The 18,233-nt window shown below is 39.8% G+C and overlaps 1 protein-coding gene across 1 annotated transcript in view; it reads right to left on the bottom strand.

Annotated features, from left to right (window-relative positions):
• TSPAN32 (tetraspanin 32) overlaps positions 1–18,233 on the bottom strand; it is a 1,820,558-nt gene that overhangs the window by 1,484,435 nt on the left and 317,890 nt on the right. The gene's annotated exons all lie outside the window — the stretch shown is intronic.

Here is an 18,233-nt window from a genome sequence, read left to right as displayed (position 1 = left end):
TTCACCCAAAAGAATGGCAAAAATCTGAGCATTTGACAGTCTTTGTAGCAATATAAATAACCTCATTTCATGGAAATTGGCATTTTATACTGAAGTAGAGAAATTCTTCTACATTACTTGAAGACTGCTATAAATTATTTATAGTGCTGTAGCAGAGGTTTCATTTTGATTTAGTTACAGCCTTCTTTCATTCTATATATTGCAGACTTTTCCCTACAAAGAGGACAATTAGAGGATTAATCCAGTAATAGCAAATCTTGAAAATGAAAACTATCTGCTCTGTGTCATTCACACATTTGCAGTTCAGCTTATACATATCTGCACGCCATAGTTTAAATGAAGCATTCTTTAGATGTTTTAAAATACAAAATATTAAAACTAAATTTGAGTGCAAGCATGCTTGGTGTTAAGGTAATGACATCTGCAACACTGTCTTCCAATGTTGAACATACAATTCCAAGAAATGAGCATATGAACTCTTATTTTTCTTCATTGCCAAGTCTTTTTACAAACAGAAGGATGCTAAATTCAGTGTTACTGTCATAATCCTTCTGTTCTGTTTCTCTCCCCTGAGAAATGCAGTGGATCTCTATACACAATTCTTCAAAATAAGATACAACGGTTTTAATATTAGGATGCAGTCTCTGTAGAGGGCATCATTATGGTTTGATTAGAAGACATATTTTTCATTACTGGAACATATTTTATTTATGACACACTAATTCACTTTACAAGAGGGAGTAATAAGATGTAGCTTCTAAGATTAAACTACAGGAGTGATATTCCTACTTCTGAGATAAAAACCCTCAACCATTTTAAAAGGAGAAACACAGACTGCAACAGATATTATAGGTTACAGCAGTACAGAGCTGCAAATGTATGGATATTTTATAAGGCAAGTATAACCATAATTAAAGAAATTGTGGTATTTATTTATTTTTGTGGGTTATAGCATTTGTTCCTGTTATTTTTGCACTGCATATAAAGCTATTGAAAATTAACAGTACTGTTCAGGTAACCCCATACAGTTTGTGTGGTGTGAAATCCTACAGGAATGCTTAAGCAAACAACAATAATCACCATTACAACAAGAAAGGAAAATGCTGCTAACCTATTTTCTGAAGAATATTTGCCACCACAGGAAATATCAAGGATGTGAGGCTTAATTAATAGTAATCTGTGACATCCTGCCAAAACATTTGTTTTCTTCTTCTGTAATGCATTTTTATCACCTCACCCAAGACCTACTGTGTAATCATGCTGCATATCTGTACTTCAACATTGAACACACAAGGAAAAATATTTATATAGGTTGTTTTCATGTAACACACTTTCTTCTCCTATTTGAAAACTAACAACCTAAGCTGTTATTGCTTTATCAAATGGGTCTTAACCCTGCTTCTCAGTACTTAAGAGTAGACACACAGCAAGAGTCTCATCAGTCCCAGAAGAACAAGGCCCACACTTTCAACACTTCAGTGTAACCCTTTCAGGAGGCCGCGGTGGTGCAGCAGTTAGCATTGTCGCCTCACAGCAAGAGGTTCTCCCATTCGATTCTCAGCAGGAGTGCCTTCTGTGTGGAGTCTGCAAGTCCTCCCCGCAGTCGAGTGATGTTAAAGACATGCAGGTAGGTGCGAGTGTGAATGGGTGTGCCTTCTTTGAAAGTTGGGCATCTGGCTGGCAACTCGGCACCATAAAACTCTACTGCCAATCATGAGCGGAACAGAGTTTCTCTGTGGCAACCCCTAACTGGGAAAAGCCGAAAGTCTTTTTAGTGTAACCCTTTCAGGGATGAGACTAGGTTATTCTGCTTTTCAGCAACTGAAAGTACAAAAGGTCTTTCCTTCATATGCAGCCTGTTGAGGCATTAACCTCCTGCAGAGAATTCCGTGTACCCACGGGCCTCACAAACATTCCACTTACCACTATGGCTGCATTACATTTATACCGAGATCTCCGGACCACATTTCATCTTGTAAACACATTCCCTATATGTAGCTCTGGCCATCCAAGATTACATTGAGTAAAAGAGTAATTTAGGCCCTCACTTTGCAAATATCAATCACTTCCAAGGAATTATAAAAATGGCCTGGCTTAATTTTGTTACTCTCACATTTAAGCCTGCTTTTGGTAGCACATTCTGGTTAACTTACACCAGCTCCCATTAACCTACACTTTCAAAACGTGCATGCCATAGAAGGAAGCCTCTCGATCTTACAATTTAAGTTTCCCAAATTTCAGTCAATAAAATACTTAACAGACCTTGTCAAAAGTATATATGCTTTCCCTACCCCCTCCTTCCAAGAGGAACTCCCACTGACATTGCTGTACCCTAATAGGGCCTTCTCTAGCACCTGTCTGCTATTTCCTCATCCCCAGTTCTGCATTCTGGTTTGCTAATACTCTGTACTTTCTGCTCAAATTCATCCTTAGCTTTAATACACAACTGTACATAGTACAGCACATATACCAGTACAGATACAGCTGAAGCGCCACACAACCTTATTGAATTCTTTTGAAACACTCTACAAAGTCCTGTTTTTGGAGCTTCCGTAATTTTTTTTTACTTGAACTTGCTCTAACCGATAACCTATTTGACCAAGGCATATTGCCAAAAGCAGTGCAAACATGTATAACTTATATTTACTTTGTTTCATTTTATGTTTACTGCTTTTTATTTTATTATTATGTATATGTTCTATAGTGTATAAGCACCTATATAAGCCTGAAGTTAGAGTACATAAAAACAAGTCTTATGCATACTAAATACATTGGGATCAAACATCCTGCTCAGATACACACACAACTATAATTCTAATTTTTGGCTGGCTAGATGAAGGTCATAAATGTATTACAGTGAGAATTGTTCTGTATTTACTTGCTAAGACAATAATGCTAGAACTACTGAGTGTGATTTTTCACCTTTGAGCAGTGTGATGTCTGACGTATTTGAAATGTTCAGACAAACTATTTTATCATAACCCAGCTACAGCTTCATTGGTATGTTTTGCTTTACACTGTAATAACTTCTACATCATCCCCTAAGTTTCTCAGCTTTATGAAACAGTTATTTTTAGTACAACACCCCAATTAAATATCATCTTTCCTTCTAGCTCAATAACTTTTATGACCTTACTTTACAGCACCCAGTTGTCTGAATGCATTTGTATAATAAGCCAGGCTCTTAGCTGTAATCTCTGCTTCCTCTGTTAATATTTTATATTGCAATGAACACTTCATGCTCAACTCCTGTATTTCTGAGTAAACAACAGAGGCTACCAACTACATTGGTGCATTAAAACATTTACATAACACAGCTCAGTGTTGTATCTTATCTGCATTACTGTGGCCAACTAGTACAAGCATTTCAGTAGCTTTCCAAATGTTTACTTGTTTTAGTAAGCGTTAATATTTGGAATGACATAGGAGTAGAGAGGTGGACAGAACAACCATTCTAGCTCCACACTACTTGCATGACTAGAAATGCCCTTGTCCTTGCAGTTATAAAAAACAAAAAAGCTGTATAAAAAAAAAAAAAGTCTAGCAAAAGACAAAATTAGGCAGACGCTAGAGGAACCAACCTTTAAGGACCTCACAGATGAGGGTTACCTCAAACACTAATAACTTTCTGCTATTTTAATTCTTCCCCAGACCTCTTTCTAGTGGCTCCCCCCATGTAAGTCTTACTAACTGATTTATTTCCCCAAGGGAGAAAGCATGCATCCCAAAACTGGATGAGAAACCTCTGGCTCATTCATTACTGATGGTGTCCTAATTGGCTTTATTTTCCTGGAGACAACAGCAAGGGATTAGGTAGTGGACCAGAATACTGGTTCTGCTTAAGTCTTTCCATCCTAACCCCCTCCCCCAGGTGACCAGCTGACGTGTAGTCATTTTCTGGGAGGGAGAAGAGTTGCAACTTTACACCCACAACATCCCCAGCTCAGTGGGGCATGCCACACTAAACAACTCAACTCTGGTGCAGGATCCTCTACGGGCTACTACTCTTCAGTAGGTACTCCCAATGTGGTGTGTAATGTCACCTCACTCCCTCAGGCAGTAGGTCACTTCCCCACCTGCCCTCTGCAGCACCCATACCACTAATGAAACGAGTCACTTGCATACCCCTCAACCATTTAGAACAAGAAATCTGGACAGAGTCTAAAGTAAAATAATGGGGGGGGGGGCATATTTTAAATAGTACTCTTACAAACTTAGAAAGTTGCTAGAATAATAGTGCTTGTGTTGACATGCAGTTTCTGATGAATACGAAGTCTGAAACTCAAGTGTATTTCATTATTTAGTGACTTCAATCCTCTGTGATTTGCCAGAAAACCACACATTTTATGAGAAGCAGACCAAAAATTTGAGGCAAAAATCTGAACATTCTGAGAAATTTGGACAGTTGAGAGCTATGGTCATCTGGGACAGACAGGGCTTTGGAGACTAGATAGAACATTCAGCTTTTGACACTTAGCAGCTACAAGACATGTGGAACCAGAACTCCGATGAGAAAGCACCACAGATGAACATGTATGATACCAAGAACATATGCTAAAGTTCACGATCTTGGCAATCAAAGTATCAGTTAATGATATCCAAAGTTCAGGCTCTTCAGTCATTTCACACGGCACAATCCTAAAGGAAAACATGGGTTTCAAAGATTAAAAATAAATATATCAGTTACTAACTAAAGTAATCTGCATGATATACTTCTTTCAGCTTTTTCCCGGTTAGGGGTCGCCACAGCAGATCACCTGTCCGATCATGATTGGCAGTGGAGTTTTACAGTGTCGAGTTGCCAGCCCAGTGCTCAACCTTCCGCGGGAGGCACACACTCACATTTAGGGCCAATTGTGAGTGTTCAATCCACCTACAGCATGTCTTTGGGATGTGGGAGGAAACCGGAGCACCCGGAGGAAACCCACGCGACCACAGGGAGGACATGCAGACTCCACACAGAAGGCACCCCAGCTGAGGATTGAACTGGAGAACCTCTTGCTGTGAGGCGACAATGCTAACCACTGCACTACCGTGGCCACCTATAATCTGCCTGATATACTAAACCATGAAAAAGTACACTAGGTAACAGTGCAATATTATAATGCAAAAAGTTAATTAAAACATCAATAACGTCAATAGTTTGATTCTCAAGCCACATTTAAAATTTGCCAAGTTATTAAATTCTGGATCCTTAGGACCTTCAAATAACACCTAACAGCAGTATTGCTGTATTTAGCTTACAATCCTGATGGTATTCCCTAAAGTTCAGCATCACTGTTTCTCTCACATTGAATACAACATTTTTGAAACCTTGGCATAACATCGCATTGTCTAAATAAGGATTAGTCTCTTTTTCCTTTTGAATACATAATAATGCAATGTATAAGTAGTGCAGTGGATTATTTTTTACTGGTCTTTCCTATAGAAGGGGAAGGGGACACTAAGAGAATGAGCATTCGGCCGGGTAAGCCATGCTGCTCATGTACAAGTAGAGCAGCCATATGGATTAATAATCATGTCTGAGGTAGGACTGAAATAACAGGGGCCATTTGCCCCAAACCTACACAAGGTGGCAAATTCCAAAAGCATATGAACCAAAAGACTTTTGTGATCTTATTTTCTGTTTTCGTAATATTAGGCTGCAGTTTTTAAATGAGTGTTTGACAAAACAATAAACCTGCCCAACCACATGTTCTACCTCTTGAAAAGTTATTAAGATTATAACCAGTTTTATACTTTATTTTGCTTTAATTTTTTTATGTCTTCTCGCAGGCATTATGCACTGTAGGCTGAAAGAGTTTTCCAAGCATTGTCTATGAACTGAGACAAACAATGTGCTCCCAGGGCATACCTCTCAACTTTCCAAATTTGCACCTCATAGATTTGGTCTGTTCCTCATAAAATTTGTGGTTTTCCAGCAAATCGTTGAGGACAAAAAATGAAATAATGACAGATCTTTGAGTTCAGTCACCATATCCTTCAGAAAATGCATGCTAAAGGAAAATCTTGTTACTGTAGAAATTATGTTAATAAGAGCAATACAAATCTATCCCTGACTTTGGGCATTTGTCCCCCCACCCCATCCCCTCATTAGTTTTGCCTTTGTCAACATTTTCTCACTAACAGATTAAAAGGTATATCTCAGAGTCAAAACTATGGACAGTAGTCACAGAAAACCATCTAATTCAGATAACTACCACCCATGAGTTAATAAGATTCTTCCATGCATTGACTCTGATTTGAAGCAAAGGAGCTATCATTTTATGAACCTATTTTAAACGCTTAAAGAGTCAAATCAATCTGGGAATCAAGGTAACAAATGCTGTGGAATAAGCTCCCAATTAAATCCGCTATTTTCTTCTGACACTCAGATTAAGAGGTGGTCAACCTGCAAATTCTACCTTGATGCATCATAACTTGTAAACAAAAGGGGTGCATAGTAAAAAAATGCAAAAGTGTTGCTTGCAGAAAACCTCTTAACAAATGCGGTGGCAAGTCTACAGCTCTCGGAGGTGTTATTTAAATATTCAAACTTGGTAATAGATAATGTGTCACACTGAGAGAGTAGGGGGAAAAGGGATGTACTTTTCTGAGAAACTGAACAAAATTCAAATGCTGCACAACTGGAAAGCAGATGAAGACAACAGTGTCAATTAAGAAAAAAATCATTTAAAAAGTTGCCATTTTTGCAAAATGAAATACTGACGTCTTCCAACATCAGAGAATCAGATTTTAAAATCTGATGTCCATCACAGCCCCCAATAACTGTACTACTTATGTGATGAATCATACAATCAAAATAATGTAAAACAATTATTTTCCTCACTGTTTCTAAAGAATGACAACTTAACCAGACATCGTTTTCATTACATTTAAACGATCCCAGTAGCATATAACCCACAGAACAGCGTAGACCCAGAAGTCTGACCAGCCTGTAATGCAAAGCCATGGAAAACATATCATGGAACTAATCAGTAATGACATAGGGAAGCCTAGAAACACTGGACCCATCTTAGTTTGGATTTAACAAGGGCATGTCATACTTAGTCTATGGATTTTTTTTTTTTGAAAACGTCACAAAGCAATGGATGAACGCAAAATGGGACATCCTGCATACCTTGACCTGGTCAAAGCTTTTGACACAAACCACCACTCAAGAATAGTAGAAAAGCTAAATAAAATGGAAATAAACCTCTATGTTACCCACTAGATTGTCAACTGTCTCACAGATAGGAAGCAGGCAATCAAAATAGGGGAAGTTACTTCCACAAAGATTTCAGTCACCAGTGGAGTCCCACAGGGTTCTGTGCTGGGATGTCTCCTGTTTAGCATCAACATCTCTAAATAAAAGCCAATAACAAACTGTTATGGCTGACTAAGTTTCCAGATGAGTACAAGCTTGGTGCAGTCAGTCACTGAATCCTCAAATGATTTAGCCATCTTGCAGGAAGGTTTGTCCAAAATACATAAGTGGTGCCAAAATAATGGACTGAAACTAAATACTGAAGAATACATCATCATATGCTTTGGAAAATCATCTACCCCAGACAACTATCAAATGGACAATATGCCCCTAAGAGCTGACCTAGTTGTTTGGGATTTGAGAACGTATGTGAACAGTGACCTAACTTTTGACCAACGTGTGTCCATTGTCATAAGAAAGTCCTTCTGTATTGCACCTCTTATAAACAAACAGTGTGTGTCACGATCTATGGATGTCATTGCCCCCCCTTTTACTCAGCCCTCATTAAGCCAGTCTGAGTATAATGCCACCTTTTGTCATGTATCTGTCCAGACACATGCAATGACTGGAACACAGACAGAGATACCTTACTAAAAGGATACATGATTTAAACAGCATGTCCTACATGGACCAACTTAAAGTGCTGTCACTATACTTGGCATTCTACAAACTGTTAATTGCTGACCTGTGTCTGCCATACAAGGCATCCTCTGACCCAGTACTGATGGATTAACTACACATCAGCAAGTCAAATAGCATCAGAAATGCTCCATGTAGGGATCTTAACCTCTTCTGCAACATCAACAGAATGGTTTGCAGGAACAAGTTTATCTCACAGAGGATACTGCTTCTTTGGAAGAGGCTCCTCATCAATGTAAAACAAGGCTAATCCCTGTCCATATTCAAGAGTAACTTGTATCTATAGATGGGAAACAAAATTTACCCCATGAGTGCCTTCTGTGCTGCTAATGAACAGATATAGATCATAAATGCTTTATCCCATGAGTGGGTCCCCTCAAATTAACTATTGTATGATTTCAGTTATCCTCACTAGGGGTAATATATAATTATCAAGCATGGGATGGGAAGACCCATCTAACACCAAATGGGATAGGTTAATTCAAGCACAGAAACAGAAATTGGCTATGCTTCAAATGTCCCACAAGGGCAGCTAGCTTAGTATTTACCTATGAACCTATATATATATATATATATATATATATATAGGAGATTTAAAGTCTGTGAGTTAACAGTATTTACAGAATTGACATCTAACAAGAGCAATAATATATATATATATATATGGTTCTACCTGACTTCACCGAAACACCACAACACCGACAACGCAATCACCGAAACCACATAACCGACAGTACAAAAACACGAAAATCCACATGCCCGACAACGAAATAACCGACGGTACACAAACACGAAACCTTATACACTTCACACACCACAATCAACAAACAAAACACATTCCCCATCCAAAAACCACATACACAACACAAGCACACCAAAATCCCTGCAAACCCACACTAAACCTAACATACACAACTACCTACAACCCTGACCCAAACCCTAACCCTAAGGTCCGTCACTACCGCACACTTACCTGACCCGCTCCCTAACCCTAACTCACTTATCCCCCTAACCCAAACACAATCACTACCGCACTTACCTGACCCGCTCCCTAACCCTAACTCACTTATCCCGCCCCTAACCCAAACACAATCACTACCGCACACTTACCTGACCCGCTCCCTAACCCTAACTCACTTATCCCGCCCCTAACCCAAACACATTCACTACCGCACACTTACCTGACCCGCTCCCTAACCCTAACTCACTTAACCCACCCCTATCCACACTTACCTTACTCGCACCCTAACGTCCGTCACTACCGCATACTTACACAGCCTTTTCCCATTTCGGCATCCTCAGCGCCGGTGCTTTCATCCGTCGGGTCGGTCTTCTGCACTGTCGATCTTCTGGGTCCCGTCGCGTCGGTCTTCTGCACTTTCGCTCTTCTGCGGCTCTCGATTTCGCTGTCGATGTTCCGGCGTGTCGGTGAAGTCAGGTAGAACCATATATATATATATATATATATATATATATATATATATATATAGGAGATTTAAAGTCTGTGAGTTAACAGTATTTACAGAATTGACATCTAACAAGAGCAATAAGTGATTCATAGGTTCATAGGTTCATACTCGGCTATCTTCCCTAGGGCATTTATAAGCCTAGCCAGAGTGTGTTTGGCTTTCGCCACCCATTTTAAATTAATTTTGCTATGCCCATCTTTTGAGGTTAGTATACTGTGCCTCTGTCTAACAGTGACACAGAAGTGATACCCGGGGTAAACCTATGATCTCCCATCCACTCATCAAGATTCCTCTTGAAGAGAGTCAATGAGGGACTCTGCCTAACCTGGACTGGGATTTTATTCCAGAGTGAAGGGAGCCTCTGGGTTATGAATCTGTCCCTCCAGCATGTCCTATTTATTTCAGTGCTGAGGTTCAAGTCTCTCGAGCGCGTAGCTCGATGGGATTTGGATTTTCTGAGGTGCAGCATGTCCATTAATTCCGGGTTGGACATGGCTTTATACGTCAGGCACAGATTGCCTCTGAGCAGGCGGTATGCCACTGAGTAGAGCTGGAGTTTCATTAACCGGGCAGCATATGGCATCTGTTTGAGCCCTTTGATCCTCTTGGTGAGGTACTTTTGGGGTCTTTCCAGTTGCTACAGGTGTCTGGTAAGGTACATCCCAAAAGGGGCATTGTACTCAATTATGGGCCTGATGAGGGATGAGTAAAGGGGCACAATGACCTCCCCTGATCTAGATGTGAATCCCTTCATGATTAGGTGGGCTATATAAAATGTTTTTCTAACACTTTGGCCACATGGTTGTCAAATGAGAGATTGCTATCAACTTGGGTCCCCAGGTCCCTAATTACTTCTTCTGTACTTAATGGATTATCACCTATGTGATAATTTGTGGGAACTTTGTTTTTGCCAAAGGGGATGACTATACACTTTTTGGCATTTAGCTTGAGGCCATGGCTCTGACACCAGTTGTCTGTTTCTATGAGGCCCTTTTGGAGGATGCTTGTGTCGGCTGGAGAGTCGATTATGGCGCCCAGTTTGCAGTCATCTGCGAACTTGGTCAGCCACAGTCCTTCCATGTTGGCCTGTACCTCCGAGAAATATATACCGAACAAGATTATGTCAGAACCTTGGGAGAAAATTCTCAGATATGCTCTGAGTTAGTACACAATGACAAAAAATTCACTGACCCTACCGACATTGCCAATATTCTGGCAGATAGGTTCAGTGCAAATTTCTCCCCTCCCTCACCCCCTAAAGATGAAGTAATTATCCCTGCTGAATGTAACCTACCTGTCATCACAGACATACAGGTGAAATCAGCACTCAACAAGGCAAAAAACACAGCATCTATGGGACCCGATGGTATCCCCGGTTGCGTGTTACGTGAACTTCAAGATGAACTAAACCCGCCCCTAAGAACGCTATTCAATCTTAGCCTCACTACAGGATATGTACCTAAACACTGGCGCACAGCAACAGTTTTCCCACTTCACAAAGGGGGAAATTCTACTGACCCTGGTAACTACCGCCCCATAAGTTTGACCAGCCTGGTCTGTAAGGCTATGGCAAGAATCATCATGGAACTCATAAATGGCGACATTGGGGATCTGCAGACCCTTGATCCCACACAGTTCGGTTTTGTAAAAGGCAGATCCTGCCTCTTAAACCTGGTTGACTTCATCGAGACAGTCACTAGTGCCATCGATGAGGGCAAGGCTGTCCACACTGCCTACTTGGACTTGGCTAAGGCCTTTGATACGATACCACACTCTGGCATCATTGACAAGCTCAGCAGCCTAAATGTAAATCCATATGTCACAAGATGGGTAGCAAACTGGCTAAAAAACAGAACCCATAAGGTTAAAATTGCTGGAGCCATGTCAGACTCAAAACCAGTCACAAGTGGTGTCCCACAGGGCTCAGTCTTGGGTCCACTCTTATTCGGCATTTACTTCTCAGATGTGAAAGCAAATATGGAAGGATTATGGCTGACAAAGTTTGCAGATGACTGCAAACTGGGTGCCATAGTTGATTCACCTGCTGACACACACATCCTACAGAAAGGTCTCACTGAAACGGACAACTGGTGCCGGAATCACGGCCTCAAACTTAACGCCAAAAATGTATAGTCATCCCCTTTGGGAAAAACAAAGTACCCACAAATTATCACGTAGACAATAACCCACTGAATATGGAAGAAGTAATCAGAGACCTGGGGACTCAAGTCGATAGTGACCTCTCCTTTGACAACCATGTTGCCAAAGTGGTCAGAAAGACATTCTACCTTGCCCATCTCATCATGAAGGATTCTCATCCAGATCAAAGGAGGTCATTGTACCTCTATATTCCTCCTTTGTCAGGCCCATGATTGAATATAATGCTCCATTTGGGATGTATCTCACCCGGCACATGCAACAACTGGAAAGACCCCAGAAGTACCTCACCAAGAGGATCATAGGTCTCAAACATGTGCCTTATCCAGCTAGATTAAAGAAACTCCAGCTCTATTCAGTAGCATACCGCCTGCTCAGAGGTGATCTGTGCCTAACATACAGGGCCATGTCCAACCAGGAATTGATGGACATGCTCCATCTCAAAAAATCCAAATCCACCAAAACCACGCGAGCTAAAGATTTCAACCTCTGCACAAATATGAATAGGACATGCTGGAGGGATAGATTCATAACACAGAGGTTACCCATACTCTGGAACAAAATCCCAGTTCATGTGAGACAGAGCCCTTCATTGGCACTGTTCAAGAAAAATCTCGATGCATGGATGGGAGATCGCAAGTTTACCCCGGGAGTCACCTCAGTGTCACTACTAGACAGAGGTATAGTTTACTAAATAATGGGGTCCCACATGTGTCACTACTAGAGAGGCGCAACTATATAGTATGGGGTGGCGTAAAGCCACATCACTGTTGGCTAGGCTTATAAATGCCCCCGGGCAGATAGCCTAGTACACTACTATGAAACTATGAAACTAAGAGAGGTCCCAGGACTGAGCCTTGTAGGATGCCACTTGTAACTGGTTTGGAGTCTGACATGGCTCCAACAATTCTAACCATGTGGGTTGTCCTTGAGCCAGTTTGCAACCCATCTAGTGACATAGGGGTTTATATTTAAGCTGGTGAGCTTATCTATAATGCCCGAGTGGGGTATTGTATCAAAGGCTTTTGTGAGGTCCATATAGGCTGTGTGGACCACCTTCCCCTCGTCAATGGCCTTGGTGACTGTTTCAAAGAAATCAACCAGGTTTAAGAGGCAGAATCTGCCCTTAAAGCCGAACTGGGTAGGATACAGTGTCTGTAGGTCTCCAATATCTTTATTTATGAGGTTCATGATGATCCTTTCCATAGCTTTGCAGACCAAGCTAGTCAGGCTTATGGGGCGATAGTTTCCAGGATCCGTTGAGGCACCACCTTTGTGGAGAGGGACCACTGTTGCTGTACGCCACTCTTTGGGTACATATCCTGTAGTAAGGCTGAGATTGAACAGTAGTTTTATGTTTGGGTTTAGCTCTTCTTGGAGTTCATGTAGGATGCAGCCCGGGACACCGTCTGGTCCCACTGATGCTGTGTTTTTTGCTTTGGAGAGGGCAGCTCTTACCTGTGCATCTGAGATGTCAGGGGGGCAGCACTCTGCTGGGATAGATATTTGCCCTTTTGGTGGGGAGGGGGGGAGAAGTTTGCGCTGAACCTGTCAGCTAGGATGTTGGCAATGTCTGTGGGTTCGATGTATTTTTTGTCATTTTGGACTAATTCTGAGCATATCTGGGAATTCCCACCCAGGTTACTAACATAACTAAAGAAAGCCTTGTGATTATCCTTAGTGTCCTGTGCAATTTTTCTCTCGAAGCTGGCCTTAGACGATTTTATGAGTGCCCGTAGTTTTTTGCTAATACTGATTAGAGATGCCTTCCCTTTTTGGGATTTTGCTCTATCATGTAGTAGCTTCCTCCTTCTATTGTATAGTTTGTTTATGGCTGGGGTCCACCAGACAGGACGTCTGCCTCTGGAGGATTGGGTCTTGGTTTTATTTGGGATTGCATGATCCATGCATTCCTGAAGGTGTTCATAGAATGCGTTTATAAAGGATTCTACGGTCTGGGCCGTATTTTCCACAGGCTCGGGGGCTTTGAAGGATTCCACCTCAGTTTTGAGAAGTGTGAAATTTGCTTTAGAGAAGTTTTTCACTGTGGTTTTCTGATGATAGTTTTTATTTTACTGATAACACCCAAGATTCCGAAAAAGGCTCACCTCTCACAATAATTACTCATCGGGAGTCATTAATTACTGCAACAAAGAAAACGTGATTCAGAGACAGTTGTGCACCCAATGAGAACGATTTAATTATCATCTCACTAGCCTGTCTCTGAATCATACATTAACCCACACCAGTGCTTTAAGACCCAATGGTAGTAGTGTTCTTTCTTGTGGCTCATGCATCATGTGATAAAGGCACCCTTCCCCATACTCACAGATTCAGAAATCCATGAGAGCACATGCGCACACAAACCTACCCATCAAGAAACAAGCCCCCTTCCCCACAGTGGATTACAGTCACACTGGCACTCACCTATTCACATGCATGAATGGTGCAATACATACATATACACATGCACACACACACACTCATCCAGCTTTATTCACAACTGTAAAGACAAATGCATCCCCACTACCATGTCTTCTCTGAATATAGCTGCACCACAAGTACTCCCATAGGAGTGAGTAGGTGACTACCTTGTTTTTATACTTTGGTCACTTTTTCCATCAATAGTGACATTTTATGCAGCTGAACAATTCTCCAAATAACCAAGCCAAGCAAAACAGAAAACATGGCTAATTAGCATTAACTGCTCCCCCAGACTGCTGTATTATCATGCAGCTCTGACTTGAAAACACTCTTCATGCTGAAGCCCATGAGGGGAAAAACTCAGCAGTAGGGCAGGCTAAGAATCAGAAAGGTTTACCACGATATGGAAAGTTACCATGCTATGACTTTGCGTCACAGTAAGTCTATGAATCACAGCCAATGTTTCTTTCATTTTGTCTGTGGGTTAAGCAGAACTTGAATATCTCATGAGAGGCTTCATCCACACAAACAGGTTGAGAAAATAGTCATACTAAAAGCAAACAACTTCAAAGCATTACTGTTCTTCATTAATCAACATAACTCAGAACAAATGATGCACTGTCCAAGGAGAGGAAGCAGCATATATGAGATAGTATAAAAACAAACACTGCTTGTAACTGTAGTCCTATTCATCCAAATGTATTCCCTCAGCACTGCTTGTAACTGTAGTCCTATTCATCCACATGTATTCCCTCAGCACTACTTGTAACTGTAGTCATATTCATCCACATGTATTCCCTCAGCACTGCTTGTAACTGTAGTCATATTCATCCACATGTATTCCCTCAGTACTCAGCATTGGCATTGATACTATCATATTTAATTAAACACTTTGGGGAAACAACAACTACTTACTTGAATGTCCTAATGATAACCACAGAGAGATAAAAGCATACCTTGCTAACACAAAGTAATGTGACACATGACCCTCACTATTCAAACCTAACAATAATTATGTGTTGCATTCAAAAAACAACCCCATTTAATGCAACTATAGTCGTAATCTAAATAAATCATTGTAGTAGAGTTGAAAAAGTAATAAATTATGACAAAAAATTTCATACTGCTTTAAAAATGGTTCAAATTCAGTAAACACCACCTTGTGTAAGTTACAGTGATATCTTAATTAAGTGAAAAAATTATGGATCCAAGCCCATGAAACTTGACTACTGAGAATAATAATAATATACCCATTTGTTAATGAAGTAGGCCCACTGAGCACACAATCCCTTTTCAGGAGTGACTTGGGAGAAATGTTTAAATAAGGTCATTCGATAGGCAAATCAGGACAGAGAGACTCAAACTCTGCACCACAGGAACTGCAGCTCAGCGGTTTAACCCTCTGCACCAACTACCATCTAAAGCAGAAGGAAACAAGAAAGTATTCTTTATGTTAGAAAATGAAAGACGGAAAAACAACAAATGTCCAGAACATTTAGTAAAACAGTATCCGATACTCAGTTAGGAGCAGATACCTACATACAAATCTTGTGAATACTTAAAAACATTTAAGGCTACTTAAAAAAAAATCTGAGGCCTATTATTATTTATTTATTGACATGTTTACCAGAAAAGTCTGATTGAGCACGTGTGCACTTTTTCAGTGGAGACCAGGTAAAAAAGTTCCAAGATAATTTAATGCAATTGATATTTATAATAATAAATTTTACAATGCAGTTTTAGTGAATACATAGCACAGTACCAGCAGTGGTGGCTGGTGACTTCAAATCAAAGGGGGGCTGCAGGAGACAGCTGAATGGATGGGGCTAATTTGAAGGGGTGTGTCCAACTAGAAAGGGGAGGAGCTACAGAACAGTGGGATCAATGCTGGCCATGCTTACCAATTTTCCTGAAATAAATGCTCAGTCACTATGATGCATGCTGAATACTCTACACAGCACATTGTTACATGTATATGCAGGTATTCCAATCAAGACAACTGGAGAAGAAAAAAAAAATATTTCAATGTATTGGCTACATGACAGCTTAAATATTTCAATGCATTGGCTACATGACAGCTTACTTAACATCTAGATGGAAACAAAAAGGTTGTGAGGTATGAAAAAATAAATTACTTTTTACATACATTACTGGAATGCCAGTCAAAATCAAGTATAAAAAACAAGCAGCACTCAACTCAAACCACTTATCCTTGCAGTTCTAATTATAATTTATATTCAGCTTTATAAAAGTACCAAGTAACATGCTAAAAGTAGCAGTCTCTGGGATACCCCCACTTGTAAAAATGTTTCTTATCCAAAAAGGAAAGAAAAATAAATTATGGCCATATAGTTATTCTTAAATGCATTGCAATTCTGCCACATACACGGTATAAGCCATAGCAATACTAGGTTTACCTGGAATTTCAACAAATAAAGTACAATGTGTAATAACAGTGCAACCACACCAGATTGGATTTATGTGGAGTCATTGAAATTACTTTCACTGATAGGAAACAAATCTATAATCATTCACTGAAGCTACAGTCAGCAAATACTACAGCAAAATAGATTTGCAGGGGGCAAGCCCCCCTGCCACTTTCATGTAGGGGGACAGCCACAACCCAGATTTAAATAAACCAACTCCAAGGTCACAAAAACAGTGGAGAAAAAAGCAAAATCTGCTGTGAGTAAAAGTAGTTTCAGTGAACAGTATTCATTCTTTTACATTTGCCAAAACTCCTTTTTCGAAGTGACATGTTCCCACCAGATAAAAAGACTGTTATTTAGCAGTGATGAAACAGCAGCAGACGAAAGAAACAATCTACAGATCACTTCCATATCCATCAATTATGGCCACTTTACTGACTGCCTGCACCTCAAATGTGCGCTTGTGGTAAAAAACAGAAAAATAAACAAACAGTAATAGTCAAAGTAAAGCAATCTCATCTGAGTAATGTAATCCATCTTACTTTACACAAATGCACACTAGTACTTATACTGACCGTTTAAACTGAGCAAACAAGAAAGTCAGTTAGTTTCAATCAACAGCTCCCAATCCCTACCCATTAATTACAGCGAATTTTAGATGTCTATCAGGCAATTCTGTGCACAGTCCGTTCTGACTAGTTCTAATTAAAATGCGTATCTGAATTTAGAATGCGTTATTAAAATATCTGTTTACATGTTTCATTATCAAATGTTTAAACTGTTTGACTATTAAATACTTTGAAAGCAATATGATATTTTGAGTATGAAATAAATTAAGATACAGCATTTGTTTATGAAAAGTGATATGACGGAAAGGGTTCTTTCATTAATTGTGTAGTTCGGAGTTTTAAGAAAGCGCTGGGGATGCCATCTTATATTTTTAAAGGAATGAAAATAACAATAAAAAGATTCACTATAAATAAATTAGTTGCAATACTGCACTTCTAGTAAATGGCATGTATAAACTGTTTTATTATTACCTTCTGCCTCTTTGGGTGCCTGTTGTGGTTTTATTGACATGTATAAACTTTAATTTAACACAACAGGATATTTATTTTTTATTCAAATTTCCCTTCAGATTTTCTTCAATCAACTACACATGAAAATAATTATGTTCATAGGGTTAACGGGTAAGTTTTTTGTGCACTTATCCCTATTATTTAAGGCAGTAGGCGAGATAGCCAAATATCTTTCTCCTGTCCTGCATTCTCTGACAACAAACCAGACCCATGTCCAGAGGCAAAGTATGAAGCACAGATGGTAGATACTTTGTTTTTAGTTTTCAATGTACATTTCTGCTGTATACATAATCTCCCAACCTCTTAGCAGAAGAATTCTGGACAAAGCCTAAAATAATGGAGGGACAGCAGCCCCAAAATATGGACCGATATCAGATATTGGTCTTATATAATTAGAATGTTGCTAAAACAGCAGCATTCATGTTAGCATGCATTTTGCAGAAGGACGTGAAGTCTGAAACTCAGATGTGTATCATTATTTAGTGACTTCAATCCTCCAGAAAAAAAAATGTTGAGGAAAAGACCAAAAATATGAATCAGAAATCAATATTTTGTGAAAATCTGGACAGCTGAGAGGTATGTCTGTACCCAGAGCCATGTTCAGTTAATAACTTGCCCTCTTTCTATGGCAAATTGTGTTATGGCACATTTATTTATTTTATTTATTTATTTATTGACATTTGTTAACCGTGTTTGTCCAACTGGGCTTGTGGCCCAATTTCAGTGGATACCCGAGGAGAAAATCTCCAGTAATACATTTTAAAACAAGTACAATTTTAAACAATATTGA

This window comes from Protopterus annectens, chromosome 9.part0 (genome assembly GCF_019279795.1).
Source record: "Protopterus annectens isolate FY-2018-M chromosome 9.part0, PAN1.0, whole genome shotgun sequence".
In the NCBI taxonomy this organism is placed as follows: domain Eukaryota; kingdom Metazoa; phylum Chordata; order Ceratodontiformes; family Protopteridae; genus Protopterus; species Protopterus annectens.
This window is presented reverse-complemented; position numbering and strand designations above follow the sequence as displayed.